Source organism: Manacus candei, unplaced genomic scaffold (assembly GCF_025592945.1).
Source record: "Manacus candei isolate 608988 ecotype Guabito, Panama unplaced genomic scaffold, ASM2559294v1 h1tg000076l, whole genome shotgun sequence".
NCBI lineage: Eukaryota > Metazoa > Chordata > Aves > Passeriformes > Pipridae > Manacus > Manacus candei.
Window position 1 is genome coordinate 5,022,990 of NW_026138124.1, and position 20,398 is coordinate 5,043,387.

Genomic DNA, 20,398 nt, shown 5'->3' on the forward strand with positions numbered 1-20,398 from the left:
GTAGATTTATTCTGCATTAAGAATGAGGTAAATACTGTTGGACTAAGGTGCTCAGTTTATCAGGCCCCAAAAGTTGTAGGAAGCACTGAGAGGATACTCAAGAGTGTATAACCCTTTCATTCAGGTTAACCCCACTGTCCAGAGCAGGAACAATAAATATTGAGGTGATAGATTTGGCATAAAATAACTGAAGGAAAACCCCGCCCTAACTCACAGCTCCAAGTGAATCCCAAAGACAGCTGACTGCCTCTGGAAGATAAGATGACAGGGATATATCATCCCACAGCCTTAATCAGCACAGCCCACAGAACACAGGCCACACGATGACAAACACTTGATGCAAAACAAAACAGTTAAAAAAATACACCCGTGGAAGTGGTTGGGTTGTGTTGCACTGTGTGAAAAACAACAGCCCAGGAGGTCACCTGCCAACCTCCAGCTACTCTGAAATCACCACTGGTCAGCATTTTGTGGCAATATTTTTGCTGGAAGAGGTCCCTCCCACGTTACCACGGAGTCTTGATGAACCCCTGTTTATTCATCTTCCTCGGGACTCTGGTGACCTTTCTGTAGGGTGGAAATGCTTTCAGAAACTATTAATCTCTCCTCTGGGGTGGGTAGAGGGCACCCACAGAGAGAAAGGCTTCCATGATCTTCCTCAGCCCTGTCACCAAAGATCAGAGCCAGAAAGGAGGTTTCTTGTTTGGAAATGCACAGGAATAAGTGCAAAGCTTTTACAGGGCAGGGCTGTGTAAAGATGAAGGGCTGAGAAACACGGGATGGAAAAGCAATGCTGCTCAGTAAATATTGATAGATGTTCCCTGTACTCCCTCCACCTCTGCTGCACAAACCCCTTCACTGCTGCCTTTCACACTGTCACTCTGTCACCAGAACATTACTTCCCTTCACCTTGTGGCTGTTTAATTTAAAGCAGGTTTCTGCATTTGCTCTGAAAAGTGAAGAGGGAAGAGAGACGGTAGGAAACTCTCCACTCAAGACTCTCTGCTCAAGGACAACAGCACAAATGCAACCCCAGCTTCCTGCCTGAGATGAGGTGAAAGGTTTTGTCACTGTTGATCAGTGTTCATTTCACTAGCACTGATTTCCCATTTTGGTAGAAAGATCAAGGGCTGAATGCTGAGTGGAAGGAAGACTAACCCAAGCTTTCTTCCCAGGAGATGATCATTGTAGGTCAGGCTTGAAGCACATTAGCTGGGTAATATAAGGGGAAGCAATGCTGAAACTCCTGCTGTGCCTGTTTGGCAGATAAATAAAGAATTTCAAGCTCTAGGGCAGACAGATCAACAATAAATTCATATTAAGAAGTGTCTGTGAGATTTGCTAACAACTTCAAGTACCTCAGGGCTGGGACCATGGCCTTTTATGTGTTTATAAAACATGCACCTCAACAGAGCCCTGGTCCTGAACAGAGCAGCCACAACCAGAGCACAGGTAGGAGCTGTACAGGAGCTCTGTGGGCAAACACGTGCACCAGAGGAGCAGCACGAGTTCAGCAGCACAGCCCTTAGAGAGTTTGCAGTGTTAAAGGGTCTGTCCCATCTTCTACCAAGCAAGGCAGCTCCTCCCCAAACACAGACAGAGAGGGGTGCTGGTTAAAGTCCTGGGCAACAACTGTGAGGTCAGCCCTGGTTGTCACAAACCCCAGACTGAGTCCAGTGCCAGCTTTGCCACAAGTTTGGTTCTTAACACAGTGAAAGAACCTGCGATGGGACTCTCTGAAGATGTCTAAATTACTTAAGAGCAAGAGAAGGGACTAAAACCTGGTGTGCTCCTCAACTTCTGGCCCTCAGAGCAGCACGGCCCTTCCTCTCTGAACAGCATCCGTAAAACTGGACAGAAAATTCAGCAGAGAAAGGTGTTGTGAGGTAGAATTTGATGACTTCTGCAGAGCACTAACATAACTACTGAGTGTCAATCTGTGGCAGCAACAAAGGGAGGGTGAGAGGAGGTGGAGGAACAAGATTCTCTCACTAGATTGCTTTCAGTCAGCCACCTCTGCTTTTGCCATGCAAAGTTGAGGTAGAACTCCCCATTCTGCTACCCCTCCCTATCATCTTGGCATCCAGGCTTCTGACAGGTTTCCCCTTTCAAATTAAACAGGTTCAAATGTAAAAACTTCCCTTGTGCTGGGTATTCATGGAACTCTTTTGGGTAGGGCAGGATTTGAGTCTAGCAAGCTGTCACGTACCAGAGGGGAAGCAGAGGGACACATTGCTGCTCAGAGTTTATATGGACAGCAGATTTATCCTGGCTTCAGGAGGTCCTGCTTTCTCTGCCCCCTCTCCATCATAATTAGACACATCAAAGAGCTGATCTGTCATCTGAAATGGCAAGATGCCTAACATTTATATTAGAAGGAGTCAAGCCCCAAGCAAGCAAAGATCAAGAACATGATGGTGAATGTGAGGAGGGAGATTGAAAGTCTGTCTGTGGACCCCAAGGAAGCTGAAGTGATGGAAAATGTGCAAGCGAAGAAGAAAAGGCAATCAACCTTCCAATTAAAATCCCCAAGGATGAGGGTTTTGTCTGTGTTTGTATTAATCAAGGATAAGAAATCAGACAACTCAATGAGACAGGAGGAATTGTACTGAGAAGCAAAGGACAGGGAAAAGCTGGGGGTCACTGGGGGATGGGAGTACACAGGAAGAAAGAAAACAATGACTAAAAATTTAACTACAAGGTGCTTAAAGGAAACAAAAACCTCCCGAGGTGCCGGGAGTGTTCTAAAGGCAGGACTGGCTTTACTCACCCCTCGACCTAAGCAACAGGCTTGCTTCAAAGCACAGACCTACTCAAATATGCTTATGCAAAGAAGTTTGAAAGCTTTTATTGACAGCACTTAGCAACTCTGGCTTTCCTGAACCTCAGCTCGCCCGAGGTGAACGTTGCGTGGGTTTAATTCCTTCCTCTGGTCAGGGATTGTGCCCTTCAGTGCAGGGACACGCTGGGCACGGGCTGGCTGCAGCACTGGGGAGGTTCTTGCTCACCTCTGGAGCTTTGGATCAGGAATTCTGCAGCTGTCCCTGCCTCTTGCACCCCCAAGGAGCAGATCTCAGTCAACCCCCTGCTGATTAGCCCAAGGCAGTCGATGGTGTCAGTGTCAGAGCCAGGATTAAAACTCCAGTGGTTTTTGGCTGCCAGTCTGATGCTCCAATCACTAGACCACACCTCTCATTATAAAATAATTGTCTGATTTTCCCTTTGAAATCAAAGCTGTTTACAATTATATGGGAGAGAGCGAGAAAATGCAATCTGGGATGGTTCTCTTTAAAAGCATTTGCACCTTTTTATGTAAAATTTCAGCTTCAACAAACCCTGTGCGTGCAGTCGTTAGGGGACTCTAATTAAACCCTTTCTTTTCCTTTTAACCTAGCAGTAGGATTTCTTGTCCCTTTTGGAGAAATTCTCCAGGTTAAGAGAAATTCATGTATTCTTATCTTATTGACAACTGCTTATTCTTATTGAGAATAATTGATGAGTATTGTGATGAATATAAAACATTACACTTTCAACATAACCTAAATGTCTACTGCTGAAGACTTTGACAATGGATAGGTTGTGAATTTATGAGTGTTCCTTAGGGAGCAAGATTTTCCTGAAATAATTCAAAACAAGCTCATAACACCATACAAATTAGTATTTCTCTATGAATTAGGTAATTTTCTACTACTACTAATGAAACAGCACAATTTTGAACAATTAAGCATTCATAAGTAGTAAAGTAGTGAGCAGACCATCCTACTGAATGCCTTGAACTTCCTTAAAAATCCACAGAACGAGTCTGGCATTTCAAGTTGTGCAAGTATCTAAATCCTGACTGAATTAGGCCTTACTTAGTAACAGAAAGGGCCACCACCTTCAGAGGGGTTTGACAGAGTTGCACTGAAAACTCCTGCTTTCTTACCAGGAGTTTCTGGGGGGTTTGGATATATTGAACCTGATCCAGATAAGACACATCAGCAGGAGTCTTTCCCTCGAGTTTAAGGGGCTTTGGGCTGGATGCTGGATCCTTCAAGTGCTGTAGACAAGTCTGTATTGCAGTCAGCCTTCCTATTTAGATAGTAATGTATATTGCTCATGGTTATTATGAAAATGATTCCAATTAGAGATACCAGATGCCGTGATATGAGGTAAGCTAAGGAAGCTGTCTTTAGCTAAGAAATCACATCCAGTCCTATCATTAACAGAAAGTGGCTCTAGCTGTTGATATTTAAGACTGCACATAAATATTAGTCATTAAAATCTGTGCATTATGGTTTCTCTAATATTTTATAACTAAATTCAGCAAGAAGCAGAAGATGTAGAAATGCTATTTTCAATGCAATTTACTTCAAGTGAATTCGCTTCTTACAAGTTTCATGGCATCTACTTTTTATAGATGCATGTTAGTTCATTAAACTACCACTTAGGCACAATATCAGAACTAAAGAAAATGTTCTCTGTGCAGTGGCTTTGAGTTAACACTGTTCTTGGAACTTTGCAGTTCTCTTCCCTGTGGAAATAGACTGCAGACACATGTAGGTAGATTAGACTTTATTATCAGTGACTCCAGAGTCAAGTACTCCCTGACAAGTGAAAGTCTGGCTAAGGAAGGGAGGAGGGAGGGCAAAGGAAAGGTCAATTTAACCCCAAAAAGTCAATGTCCTGAATATTCCATTTTCTCCTCATGCAGGAATAAACTTTTTTTCCATTTTTAAGCAGGGCCTGGGTGACATGTGTACATCCTCCTCTTCCTGGGTGGCACATCACCAATGTGTTGCCACCGATCCTGATAACCACATTTTGTTTCAGTGTTAAGCATAATGATAATGATGTAACCTGAGATAGGGCTGTATTGTAATTACACAGTTGTGCCAGTTATTACATAGTTATAACACAGATCAGATATGCCCAGGAGCTTCTTTTGCTTTATGCCTGGTGTAGGAACAGAAAACTAGATCCCTAATTAACTTTGATTGAACCTTGATTAGATAAGGGAGTGGGGCCAGTAGGCACCAAGCGGGCGGGGAAGGCAGCCCTGCATGTAGATATGTTTAGTGTGTAGGCACCGTCCTGACGAGTCACAGGAAGGAGAAAGGAAACTCCCTTTTCAGGAATTGATACCTCCCGACAAGCACGAAGGAATTAGCCCGGACTAGCCCTCAGAAATTCGAGAAACTTCTCACCTTCCCCGTGCAGCGATGCCCCCACCCTATTAAGATGAGATTCTCAAGCAGTTCACCTCGGGAACAGATAGATTTTATCATTCTCTCCTGCCACCACAGGGGGGAATTGCAGAGGGAGCTTTGCACAAAACACAATTATTCCTCCGAATTATTCACTCCTCACTCCTTTTTTTCTGCTAAAAGTGCTGAATTGTTAGTGCCATGCAAACCAAGTCCATTTGGCCTCTGAGCAGTCTCATTGAATACATGATTTAATAAAGGGGTGAATGAAGCCAGACTTGGTTAACTGTCTGGGGGACAGCTGAAAACTAAAAAGCAACAGATGTATCTGAGGAGAACACAGCCATAATTTTGCTTAGGAGACAGGAGATGTGCAGATGCTCTTTCCCTTCTCCAGAGCTGCACTGGCTCTACAATGCTCTATTTTTGCATCCTAATTTTTAGTATGTTTGGTAAAGCTACTGTCAAAACCCAAAACTTCAGTGCGGCAGGATGTGTATTATCCCTTTTTCAAGAGTAGAATTGCACGGTAAAACTCCACATTTTTGGAGACTATATAAGTTTTTCTTGTAATTATTAATGGTATAAACTCAACAGGAGCTCTAGGTTGTTTAATATCTCTTAAAATCTAACGATTACTACTAATCTGATCTAATCTACTTTGAACAAATAAATAAATACAACTTGGGACACTCTTGAAAAACTTTCTTAATCAAAGAAAGTGAGTGTCGGATTTTTTCCCCCCATTTGTTATATCATCATATTAATTCCTAACCTGTTTTACAGACTTCTTTGTGCCAAAATTCATTCCTGCATGCGAGGATATTTAGAGTTCTTGATCCCAGAACATTAGAACAGGGCAGGTATTCTCTGAGAGTGCTCTCAGCTGCTGTGGCATTTTTTACTGCCCTGAACATGGGAGGGAGCACAAAGCAGAGTTTTACAGAAGCAAGAACACCCGAGCCTGTCTCAGCACAGGATATAACTCCTGGCAAGTGAATATCATGTTCACTTCTGGGAGGGTACCAAGTGTCTGCCTACCATACTCTTCTGAAAGATCTTAAATTGCCTTCAGTCTTTTGGCCAAAGTTTGGCTTATTGACCCAAAGAGGGAAAAAACTCCCCAAATAAAAACCACTTCAGTAACTATCCCAGTGTGTGTCCTGAATTGGCAGATGTTCTCACACAGACTTTCCTCAGTCACTGAAATGCTCTGTGGCATGGAACAGCCAACTTTCAATCCTTCAGACTTTAATATTAGCCAAACAAGAATTTTTTTCCTATAGGGGCTGTGGACACATCTCTCACTGAAAACTGTTTATGTTCCAAGTATTGGATTTCAAAATCCTTTGATAATTATTTGCATAGTGTAGAAAAGTGTGGTAATTGTTTTAGTCAGAAATAGGGAAAAGGTATTAATTTCCCTTTTGCAACACTCAGGAATGGCTGGAGTGTTCCCTCTCACATCCATGACTGCATTAGTTTGAACACACAAATACAGGTATGAACTGGACACGGGCAGGTTGCTGGGAAGAGAGAGCTTTCCAAAAGGGAATGAGTGAAATGCAGGGATCCTGTCTGCAGGTCCAGCTGTGGTCAGTCCTGTCCTATGGTCTAATGTGAGGGAGGGAGGCTTAACACTTCCAAAACTTAGACACCTTTGCTGCTTCCCTGCATACATTTTCCCTTCTAGTACCTTCTGGAAGCAGAGGACACATCACCCAAACCAGAAACTTTATCTCAGGTTTCATTCAAACTTCACAGAATCAGCAGCTTTTGTGACTGAGCAAAGAAAGCAGCACATGCTGAGCTCTGAGGAGCCTCCCTGATACCTGGCTGTTTACACTCAGGATGTGCTGCCACGCTCTGCTGAACCAGAGGCAGTATCGTTACAACTGAGCCACGCTGCATTTGGGATTTTTCTGGTTGCAGGGCAGAGGAGTCAATAGTGACACAACAGGCAAAGCATCCTGCAGACCTCTTAGGAGTCTGCAACAGCCACAGAGACTCCAGCACAAAAAAAACTTGGTGATGAGACTGATTTGATTTCTGCTGAGTAGGACCTTAGGAGTGAGATAACCAGCACAGCTCCAAATGCAGAGCTTGGCTCTACGTTGGTCCCACTCCAGTCATTTTTGTTTCACATGGAGGGAACAGCTTAGCAGTTCTGCTGCTTTATAACCAGAGACACAGGGACAGAAAGCTGTAATAAATGGTACAGAGAATGGGGCTGATCTGTGCTCCCAGTGTTTGAACTTCTGAAAAAAATTATCTTTCATTTAGAGCTCTAAGAACAGACTGTTTGTATAAGTACAATGCTGGCTTTTTCTCTTTTCCATGGCATGGAATTCTTTTGCCAGGATTGGCTCCTCTTCCTCCTTTAACAAATCATCACAATTTCGGCAAGCACTTCACTGACTGCCAGTGCAGAGCTACCAATAATTTACCAGAATTGAGACACTTTTGTGCTCCCGTTCTGCACAACTAAATTATCTCCTGCATGCCCGGATTTGTTCTGTTCCTGATTACACACTGGAGGCTCAATCCTACCCTGATACTGGGCTCTGTTTCTGGGCTTTTCAGAGCGTGAGCCGTCCCAAGGATTTGGAAGTGAAGACAGTGGGTGTAAGTTGAGGTTCAGTTGAGGACACACTGCTGTGCATCTTGGAAAGGAATTAGAGACTTGCACGAATGCTGTAAATTAGAAGACAAAAGCACTTGTTCATAATTTATCCAAGGCATATGTAAAATTTTGTGATTTCTGATATGTCAGCTCCAAAAGCACTTTCTGCAGGATTACAAATGGTCCCTATTTGAGCAGTTTGCAAAGTTAGTATAAAACAAGGTGTGAGAGATGCAAGCTAGACTGCAGAGAGATCTTCTAGGAGTCATTTTGGGGGTGAATTGCATGTGCAGCCAGGAGATGTTGCATGAAGCTGAAATGAAACTGCTCACATTAGCCTTAGTGCTTAGATTCAAACATGTATTAACCTGGGAAATAACATAAATGCCATTTGAAAGCCTATTCTTGTAACATTTCTGACCCACTTCAGGCTCCTTTTGGTAATCTGGGAAGGGACCTTTGTTCCCATGGCAGCCCATAATTTCCTGACTGAAACAGTTCGGCTGAGCTCTGAATGACAGAGTCAGGCATTTGGATGCTTATCTTGCTTCCAAGTGTTCCGAGGTTCCTCATTTCTCACTTATTGCACAATGCCCCAATCTCACTGGGAAGGTGAGAACTGGATCAGAAAGAAATATAATTGCTTTTTTTTATTAGCTTATGATACAGTCCCGCCCTTCTGTGTTGCCAGCTTACCGAGTTATTCACAAATGATGATATACATAGAGGGAATTATATAATTATCAGCCTATAATTACAGGTATATAGATATATACATCCCCCTGGAGGAGAGCTGGGCTTGGCACATACCTGCTTGCAACGCTGAGTCTTTAGGGAATTCGTGCCCATTTTAAGCAGAAGATTATTTATTTATCAAATGCTTGAGACATTTTATGAAAAACGAACCCAAAAGAATCCTTTGATTCTTTTTAATAATGTTCATAAAGTAAGTAACTGAACAGATCCAGGCATGCAGGAGCAAACTCTCCTGTGCAGAGCGAGAGCAGAGACGTTTCTCAATCGTGGTAAATTATTGGTAGCACAGCATTGGCAGTCAATGAGGAGTTTGCAGGAGCCACACTGATTTGCTGAGGGAAGGGAAGATGCCAGTCTTGGCACAGTGATCAGAAGCCAACACTGAGAAAGCCAAGTCAGTGCTGTATCCCCAGAGACACCTTTTTTTTTTTTTTTTTGAAAGCTTCAGACAAGAATTAGTTTATCTTATGATGCTGCTTTAATGCTGTAACCATAGATAAACCCTATTGCCTTCCCACTCTGTTTCAATGCCTCATTTTGTCATCGGGGCAGATAGTGATTCTCAGCTGATATAAATCAGCAAAGCTCCACTGATTTTTAACAAAGCTGTGCCAGCTTCTGCTAGCTGAGGGTCTGCCTGGATATTTCTCTAGCTGTAAAGCAAAGGATCCAGCAGGCAAAGCTGATGTTAAGTTGGATATTTTTTTTGGCTGGTTTTTCTTTGTTCTGTCTTGCAAATGCTGCTCTCATTCATAACTGCTTGGATGCTTTCGAGCCCGTGTGCAAGAATTATGGGGCCTAATCTGGCTCCTACAATGGTGCAAATCTAGGGTAGCTCCAGTTAAATCAAAAGCATTACTCAGAGGTATTGCTGTAAAAGCACTGTGCTTGTGCAGAGCAACTGATCTGTAAATCTCATAATGTGCCCGGGATCTTTCCAAGAGTTTATTTGCAAACAAACAAACAAAAAGAATCCTCGTGGCTGAACAGACTGATTCCAGCCTGTGGAAAACGGACTGAGCCTCTGCCAGAAATAAACTGTAGACACTTGCTAATTACAATTTGTGGCCAGCTTACCAAGTTCAGCAAAGGAGAAAACTACCCCGTTGAGATCCTCTCCCCCAGTTTGATGACATCATTCACATCATTATGTTGTGATATGCCAGATGGGAAAATTTGAGGTGGGGATGAAGTGAAAATCCCGGTTACACCTTTTCTCCAGGCTATCTGCCTCTCCATCATTTTACAACATCACAGAGAGTCTCAGACAGTTTGACTCTGCCATCCCCAGCTGGTTTGGACCTTCCAGATAAAGGCTGAACCATTAAGAATCGATACATGCTTCCACCATGCTGACAGGTTATGCTGCACGTAGCTAACCTTACTTTAATTAGTTTATTTAAGCTCACTAGTACTTTTAAATGGAGAGGGGAGGTAATGGTATAGACTCTGTAATTTCTATTGCCTGGGAAAAAAAAAATAAAAACAGCCTTGCATCAAATGCTTATTGAAACTGAAACATATGTATTAACATATGGCAGAATTTCACTTACTGTATGTTTTAGTGCAGAGCTGATGAGGAAGGCATCTGTGCTGAGAGCATCTGAATGGAGGCTCAGATAATGAGCCGAGCTCAAAAAATACTCTCTGAAAGGTTGGGATGTGTGTCAGAGTGCCCTGCAGTTGATTTGTGTCAGAGCTGAAAGGATACACTCCAGCCTCTGCTCAGGTACATGGCTGGGCTCTCCCTTCTGCACAGGGCCCCTTGGAGCCCTCAGCTGCTGCCGTGGGCACCTGCTCTGGGAGCCCTGGAGAAACGGGAAACCCGAGACAAATGGTCTCACACAGAAACGCTGACCCACCGTCTGCTGGGAGCCTGAGCAAGTGCTGTTCCAGTGCTGCTGTTTAACAAAGAACAGGTTAATTGGAGACCTTCAGCAGCAAGCCCAAATCTGGATTTGAAGTGCTCTTCAGGGCAGCAGCTCTCTGGAGCTGGGCTTTTGGTTGTGCCCTTTCTACAGATGGGTGTATCTGTGAGCACAACCTCCATCTTCAAACAAGGCACACCAAGGAAGGAGAAAGAACTTCCTGTGCTGGTTCTCACCCCAGTCATACAGACTTGGGAGTTTTACACAAGGCCAGGTATTTTGGTTCTGAGATGAACCCCCAAATACTCTGATTATTAACCATTTCTCTTGCACAGAGTGATGTAGGATTTCAGTAAAACCTATAAAGACTCTCTTGCTGCCAACTCCTGATATTATTACTGGGTACTACAAAGCCACATTGTTCTACACCTATTTACTGGAGGTAAGATATGGGGATACCAGGTGTAATTATTTTACTGCCTTAAGGATAGAAGTCTTTCTTTCTGATTTGACCACAGTAGGACACCTGCATCGCTCAACCACAGATTACCTGGCTCCTGGGAGATGCTTTCAAAGCACCCACTTGCTACTCAGTGACCCAGAAGAAAGTTTACCACCTACTCACAAACCCTCATTTTGAAGTACAGTGCCTCTTATTAATGCAAGGAGTCTTAAGGTTCTCCAGAGCACGGGCTACACATTAAATGTGTGAACCACTTGTGCACCATTGTGCAAATCACAACTTTTGATATGAAACTGTACTCCAGGGACAATTGCTTTTTTAAAAAAAAAAAAAACGTGATTATTGAGACCAAGGAAAAGTATTTAACAGGTGTACATTGCTTTTCAGGGAAGCTTGCACGAAAGCTTCCAGCCATGGAGCTTAGGGACGTGGTTTAGTGGTGGGCTTGGCAGTGTTGGGTTTACAGTTGGACTCAAGTTTCTTTTCCAACCTAAATGTTTCCATGATTCTGTGAAATAAAATAAGTCGGGATGACTCAAACTGTCTGTTTCTCTGAAACACCAAAAAGAGGGATCCAGAGAAGTCATTGCTCTGTATGAATCACAATTCTGTTTTCTGACAAGGTTTGAACCTTTGTATTTCCATTTTTGTATGTACTGAGGAAAATTCTGGAGGTCCTGCCATGAGGAGATGTCAGTTTGTGGCCCTCTGAATATTTTTCATGTACTTATTGAACTCCACCCAGGTACAAACTTCTGCTTCACAGGCAGGACAGGTTGTCTGATGTGGGGTAAAGCTACACGAGGGATATCTTATTTCTGCAGGGTGAGCACTGAGGTGCAAATGCCCTGCAAGTGTAAATGTGCTGCCCTCCCTTCAGTTGTTGAAAATGGCATTACTGTTCTTCCTCCTCTTCCTCCTCCTCCTCTGCTCCTCTCTGTGCTGGAGGTCCCCTCCCACAGACACATGACAGACAGGAGGCATCTGCCTGCTTCTCCACCACTTGGAGACAAAATCAAGGCAAGTCATTTCAGCTCTTTGAAGGGAGGTTTGTGCTAAAGACCTAAATTTTATGCTGAAGTGGCTGACACTAATATAATTTGGGGGATAAGGGGTAGCCTTTGGCAGCAGACACTGAGTTGTATCATCTTCAGCCAACACAAGAAGATTTTCCACAGCTTGTCTGTTAACACCTTGAATAAGCCCCTGACTTAAATCCACCTTGATTAAGAAAAGAGTAAAATAGATTATGCATGCACAGGAACACTCAAAATAATATTTAAATGTCTGCTCAGGTATCTAAATAACACTGTGAGTCTCGGTGTTTTGCTCTAAGTGAGGCAGAAACAGGACCATTTGGCCAGTGAACTCGGCTCTCCTGGGTCCCAGCCCACGGTTTCAACCACAAGACTATTCATCTTCCCGAGTATGGATTTGTCTATCCCCTATGTCTTTTCCATCATCTCTAAACTTGAGTGACTCCTATGACTAATGTGATTGTAAGTCATAAAACATTAAGTTATGACACAATCAAATCAAAGCCAAGAAATTCATAGTTAGGGTGTAGGCTACATTCTTAACTCAAAACCAGAAAAGCAGCATTACAGGGTAAACAAAAGGCTGAAGTGTCAGCCCTCATTTTTCATTTTTGGGCTCTTATCAGTTTGTATCAATTTAAGCCTTTTTTAAATATGTAATTTCTTTGACTTATTTTTTTCCCCTCTAGGAACTGAAAATTATTCTGCTTTGAGGTCTGGAACCTGCCATACAATAAACACTACTTAATTGGGACATGCTTAATAGGGATGGCCACTTTAATGGGACATCTCCTAGGGAACCTATTTATGTTAATGAGACTGAATGACAATGACTGTTTCTTAAGTGGGGCAACAAAAAGAAAAAAACTCCACTTAACAGGGATGCACTCAGCTGTTACTAGTTTGTTAAGTGTTTAACCAGGTGTTAAATAGGTCTAAAATTCTGAGCTTCCATCTTTTAATTCAAAAATGGAAAATTAAAACATTTACATCATGGTGAAATATAGTGTTATTATCTGTAGGGTGGCATTTAGTGTGAAGACCACTGGGCCAGACTGTTTTCCACCATGCCAGATAGAAGTTCTCTTCTCCAAAGAGCTTAAATAACTCTTTTCTCCACGCATGGAACTACCTGTAGATTGGATTTGTTCAGAGGTTCATGGCAAAAGCTCGAGATAAACCCCACCTGTTCTAATCATGAATCCTGTATTTTACCCTCTCACCCCAAAATCTTTCCATGCTATAGTTTGAATAAAAAGGTGGAAGCAAAATCTTAAAGTAAATCTGAAATCTAAGTGATCCTAAGATCCCTAAGAATAGATGTCTGAAGACTTCCAGGAGCCTCCAAAAGCCTGTGAGCCATTTGGAAGGTTCTTCTCTCCCTGAAGATCCTTTGTGTTCTTCTGTAAATATGTACCCACATTTCAGGGGGAACAAGAGCCCATGTTAAGAAGTTGTCTGAAAAACAAAAATCCCGTCTTAGACGACAGCTATATGAATTTGGGGACTCTCCCAGGCAAACCAAGACATCTGATTATGCCATTGTATCCTGTTTGGCAAAGGAGAGAGTGAAGGGAAGTGATAGACATGAGGGGCAGATGGAGTTTGCCTAATGTGTCTGTTCTTTTCTTCGCTGCCTTTTCAATTTAAGAATGTAGCAAAATAGCAGCTGCTCATAATTTCATGAATCAAGAAGTATGTAAATCTCAGCTACAAAATTTGTTGCATAGTTAGACACACACACACACACACAAAAAGAAGGGGGGAAAAAGGAAAAAGATCTTGCTTGCATCTACAGCTTTCTTAATCTGGCATGAAAATTTAGCTTTCAGGCCTGGTTCTCCTCTGGCTTGGGAGTGAACTGAGAGTGGATTTTGCTGTCCTCAAGTAGGGTAATCACCCTGGGATAATTGTCCTTAGGGATTCTGCTTGTCGCCCTCACATGAACGTGGCAGGATGAGCCTGGCAGGAAAAGCTCCCTTCGTTCCCCTGAGCTGCCACAGGGGGTTTAACCCTCCCTGCCTCTGCTCCTGGGCTGCAGGTGGAGGGAAGGGGTTGTGCTGGGAATGTCATCCTGAGGATGCTGACATCCACCACAGACCGAAATGGAAACTGCTCTCCTCGTATTTCAGTCCCCAGCAGCCCCCAAATTAAAAGATGGAAAAAGTGACTCCAAGTGTGTCGTGCACACGTATGAACCGTTGCTCAGGAGGGGCTGGGCCCGGGGCCTCCACACACCATCCAGCTGGTTCTGGTTTTCAGACAAGATTTACTAAACACATGTAAACCGTGCATATCTGTTTGAATACTTTTTGTGCAAATAACTTCCTCTGTGGTCAAGCTGTTCCTCTCAGATCCAGGCTACAGATCTGTGCTTTATACTCATTGCTTTTTTACCCTTGGATTTCCACCAGTATCAGTTCACACTGTACGAAACTGTGAAGAAGGGAGCCGAGTTTGGCAGCAAGAGTCAGGAGAATTGACAGTGCAAAACACTGAGCAAACTCATGATAAAGGGCAGAAATCATCCCTGGCTTGGCTCCATCCAAGTCAGTGGGCCAGATCCTGAGCAGCTGTAAACAGGAGCTGCAACCCTTTCTATCACTTGGCCCCACAGCCCCTCACAGAGAGGCAACATTTCACCAGCTCTGCTGGGGTTTCTCCTGATTTATCCCCCCCGAGTGAGCAACCACAGCCAGGGTCTTTCTTCACCAATTAAAACTGCCCCACAGTGATATCTGCTGAGTGTCACGGACTCCAACTCTAAACACAAAGCAGCAGCTGAAACTGGATACGAAGAAGCAGGAGGGCAGAGTTTTTATGATCGATGTTTTATTGGAATTGTATAAAAAAAAAGCATTTCACATATTTCATGGAGGTATTTTATGTGCAAATTTAATATGAATGCTCTTCTTGTTAAACTCTTACGTGATCTATGTACTTCAGAGTATAAAACACAGTATAGGACAACTATGAACAAGTTTATTAAAACAACTTGGGCTCCTGTTGACATCACCAACCGCACAAATGCTTGCTCAGGGTTGTTGTGATCTTATCAGTCTCTCCTTATATTTCAGGTTACCTACTTGTTCATTTTCTCTATATATCTTTCATTCAACTCCTGGGCAGATCTGGAAGATAAATCTGCTTGTCTGTTTGGGGAATATGGCTCTAGTTCTAATTTTGCAGACTTCGTTCAGGCAATACTCCCTTTGACTTCAGGGATTTTTGCCTGAGTAATCCTTTCAGAATTGGACTCTCTGTGATTTTCATTTACTTAACAAGTTGGCATTACATCTGTAAAATATTAGCCCAGTAAGGTAAAATATCAAATTAGATTTATGCATTAATCTAATCTATATATGCAGCCTGATAGTCAGTTCTGTTACATGGTATTATTGCAATTCCAGGCATTCTGTGTCATTTCACACTTATTCTGATGATGCAAGAGACATAAAAAGTGAGATTTACAGATCAAATTTGGTAGCCTATGTATGTGAAAAGAAAGTCTGAAACTTTAAACAAAATTTAAAATCAATTCCCACTTTCAGATAAACCAGGTAAATGCTTCCCTATCAATCACAAATAAGGGAGAGCACACAAAAAGAGCTAATGTGAAATAATCAACAGAATAATAAGCTATTCAAAAGGAAAAAGCAGGTCAAAATAAACAGCCAAACTGCAAAGTATTCTCTAAAAATCCTTGAAAAGGACAAATAAGCCATTGTTTCTTTTCTGTGTGACATTTGCAGTCTGAAAAGTAAAAAATTACTTTTTCATACATGTTCATAAACTGCATTTATAAACACTTCACATAACTAAATTATATTTGTTTCCTCCAGCTTGGCTGCCCTTGAACATTTTTCTCCTTCTTGCAGTTTTTAATTTTTTTTTTTTTTTTTTATTTAATCCTTTCATGAAAGCAGGTCTTATGCCTATGGCCCTGGTTCAGCAGCCAGCCCCACACAGCAGGCACTTTAAAACAAATTAAACTAAAGTTTTGTATGTGCTTTGGTACTTTTAAAAACTGGATTCTTGGAGACAGCCCACCAATATGTTACTCTTACATCTTAAACCCATTTACTTCTCTTTATGAATGCTTTCAATTTGTTTTACTCTTGTTGGGCCAAATCCAGCTTGTTATTTACAGAAAGAACACAACAAGATTAATAGAGTATGGTCTGCACTAGCCTACACCCCTGGAATTTCATAGTGATCCCATCAATTCCTTATAATTTCTTTGGATTCATAGCAGGTTAAAGCCCCAATCCAGGATAATGCCAAGCAGATGCAGACAAGGCCAGCACATAAATGTGGACAATCATGGCCAGGTTAAGACTGGATCTCTTTATCCAAAGAAGAAGGTGATGTTTAGATATAAAAAATTATATAGATTTTTTTTTCTCCCCTATTTGATAATCTGTCACCAGCCAGACACCAAATAGGAAATGATGCAACACCAGGGGAAAAAGAACCAATTTATTTCATATACGTTACTGAAGAAATAGTGGATTGATGTGCTACCCCAAGCACTTTGGTTCATCTGTGTGTGTCATGACAGGCCCCTGGTATCTCTCTCCAAATAGGAGGTTCTCCACACTAAAATATTTCCTGTGGGGTGCAGCACTGGATTTGCCAGCGTGTGGCAGCTGCAGTGAACTTAGGGCTTCCTCTAAGGGTGTCTGTTTTCTCCCTTTCTGCATTAATCCAGAATTACTGTTTCTCCTTCCCGTGCATTCACATGCAACAACCCCAAACACAGTTGTGTTTGCAGAAAATCACAGTTGTGCTAAGTCAGTCACAGTTGTGTTTCTAAGAAAAGATGTGCTTCCCAAAACGACATCTCACACTCGTTATTGGAAGAACAGCCACCTCAAACATCCCAAACACTCCAGTCCAGGCTTCCCGGGTGCTCTGTGGCTCCGGGGAGCCTGGGGGCTCTGCTCAGGGTTGGGATCCCAGCAGAGCAGCACAGCCAGGCTGTCCCAGGATCTCTGCACACACCTGGCTGCCCATCCTTCCACCCTCTGCCTCTCATCTCCCCATCCTTCCACCCTCTGCCTCTCATCTCCCCATCCTTCCACCCTCTGCCTCTCCTCTGCCCTCCCTGCCTGTTGCAAGGGGGCCCAGGCACAGCCCCTGCCCTTGGCCCCGTGTGCCAGAGCCGGGCCGAGCACCCTGGGCACGGGCAGCACCCACGGGGGACCCGCCACGAGGGGGGAGACCACCCTGGGCTTGGGAGAAGGGCACCAAAAATCCCAGCTGGAGGAAAGGAGCAGAGGGATGTTCCTTCCTCCTGTCCCACACGAAGCGCTTGTGATTGGAAAGTGAAAGGAAAACCTTTCTTTTGCTTTCTCCAGGGCGGCTCAGCTTTGCACTGAAGGTGTGGGCCCTGTCCAGAAGGGAATGAAAGGGGAACTGGGGGTGAGGGAGCAGCTCTGAGCTGCTTTAGTCACACATTTCCCTCCATCTCCTCCTTGCAGTTTCTCTCTTCTGCAACCCCAGCAGTCACCACAAGATTTTGATCTCCCAGTGACCACTGGTGCTGTACAGAATGGAGGAACTGAGGGAGGATCCAGTGAGTTGTTTCATGCCATGAAAAGCCCTGTGACAGCATCCAACTGCAGCTCCCATCCCCAGCCAGTCACTAAACCAGCTCTCCTGCCATGGGGTGAGCAGCACAAAGAAGTATAATCAGCACAGGTGAGCTTCAGAACATAAAAAGGGATTTAAACTAATAATGATGGTTTCAGCTTCTTATTCTTAAGTAATATGTGGAATATTGGACCTGAAGACTGAGCAGAAAGTGGGAGAAATACCTGGCTGGGACAGTTAGTGGTGGAGAACACAGAGCCAAAATGGATCTGAGCAGGGAGGGAGAGATGGGAAGAGCAGGAACCTGAAGTGAGGAAGTGGCTGCATGAAGTGGGTGAGAGTTCATGACAGGAATAGCAAGAGTTAAATACCACAAAAAAAATGATGTGCAAACCCCAGAACCCTAATAGAAACCAGTGAAAGGTAAAAAATACATGAAAGGTTCCAAGTGAGAAAAAAGGTGGGAATTTTGCTGGGGAACGTAACCTACTAACTTGTCTTCTGATCCCTTTAAAGGACAAAGATAAATTCCCAAATCAACAGAACAGCCTAAGCTGGAAAGAAGAGAGCTGGAGGGAGGGTGAGACCAGTCAAAAAGGACTCAACACACCTCCCATCCAAGTAAAATACCAGCTTGGATACCATCCTGTGCATGGGATAAAGGACAAGAAGGTAAGGACAGTGCTTACAAGTTAAAACTGGTGTGACCCATACCCTGAGATAAACTCAGTATCAAACTGTTGCTCACTGCCAGCTCCAGGGAGTGGATAACCTGATCAGTCCTTTTCTTCCCTAATTCCCCTGCCTGCCCCTGGCACTGCTGTCACTGGTGTTGGCCAAAGCACCACCAGGCATCTGGATGGAATACACCAGGAGAAAAGCAGCAATTTGACAGAAATGCTGCAAAAATATTCAGTGTGGGAGTTCTTTTGGGGTTTTCAACGACTCCTGCTGTCCACGGCAGAGAGACCCCCCCAGTGCCACCACAGGTTGGTGTTGGTAGGGGTTAATCCACAAATCCTCAAAGGAAATCTGTTGTGGATTATGTTGGATACTTACAAATGTCTTCAGAGTTAAACAGCAAGTAACCACATCACCTAAATTTACTTTGCTTTCCCTGCCCTCTGTGAGAATTGTTTTCTTCTCTTCCTCCTACCAGTGTGTATCTGTGGCTGTGCAGTACTCACAGGGTACAGAAATCCTAGGATTTCATGCTTAGGTCATGTATGCTGCCATCTACATGGTTTGTGCTAAAACTTTCCCAAATTGCCAAAGAATGGGGGAATTGCCACGTTGGTTGAGAACAAGGGTCCATCCAGACAGCTGGACACTCAGGTAATTGTGAGCAGGCACATGGGATACTTCTCCCTGCTACTCTCCCAGCTTCCAACCATTTTCTGCTCAGGGGCTTTCCTGAGCTTCCACATGTCACTGTGTCCACATCACCAGCCAAATCCTCTGGCAATTTATATGCTGCAAAACCTCTGGCTACTGCAGCACATATAAATCAAGCAGAATTGGAGTCAATGACAATAATTGGGGGAAAAAAATAAATCTGTGATTTGGAAGACATATATGAGTTTTGATCTTAATTTGGGCTAAATCTCCTAGGAACATAAATTATCTGTTTGGCTGCCTCTGTTCTCTGCCATCCCTATGGAGTCTCACTAAGTGCAATAAGGATAGATGGAGCTTTGCTCTCAGATCCAGTTTAAGAGTGAGCAGAATGACACTTCCACAGTGGAGAGGGATGGGATTTTGGAATGAGAAGCTCCTTTCCAGCAGCCACAGGCATGTGGAGCCAGGTAGATGGGGACAAGAAGCAACTGAAGAAAGATGAGAGCCATGGAAGTGAGGAGGGAAGGAGCTGGACAAGGAGCAGACAGGGGTACAGAGAAGGCTCTAAGGAGAAGTCTTTTATGGGAAAAGATAGAAATTTGGGAGTAAATTTGAATGAAAATGAGAAGAATAAAAAAAAAAGAATCCATGGAGAAGAGACTCAAAGTTACAGCTGCTGGGGGAAGCAACACCACTTCTTTCAGTGTCCTGGACAAGGGAATAAGGCAGATTGATTAAGGCAAAGAGAAGCACAAGTCCAGTGATGGAAACTGGACTCATGGTCCAAAATATCTTCATGAATGCAGACTGCTACCCAGGGGAGCAGCTGTGCAAGGAATTGTTCCCAACCAGTCTGGGACCCTTGGAATAAGGGTCCATTTCCTTCAGTGTTCTGGACAACGACGTGTGAAGCACAACAAGACCAATTGCCAGTGATGGCCCAGTGTGCAAATATGTTCATTAAAGATCTGTATTAATGACATTTTATGACATTATTAGGTAACAAATTTTAATCTGATTTTTGCCTAGTTTCTACAAAGAAATCTGTACAACATACTTAGAAATATTTTGGATGTAGCAAGTGTTACTGAATACTACTAGTCACTGCCATCATTTTAGATTTAAACTTCAAATCCACTGTGCTTTTCTCAGTACTCTATTAGTGCCCGTTGAAAGAAGTTAGCATTTACACAGATCAAATCTAACCTTAGGAAATCCTTCCTCAAATGAGCAGATGAGAATGATTCCTCAAAACATAATAATCCAAGAAAACTTTATTCTAACTGTCTTCTTGCCAGGATGCACCAAATTTTCCAAGATCCCTCTCCCACCTTACACAGGTAGGTTTCAGCAGGAACACAAAGCACAGCACCATTTGTTCCAAGGAGCTCTGTAGCCTGCAGGATCTTTGCAGAATCCAGCCCGAAGAAATACAGCACTTTGAGAAAACTGAGCTGTCAAACAAGATTTCCTTGGGCTTGCTGCCACACAAAATGGCAAATAAGGGACTTGATCCTTCACGGAAACAATAG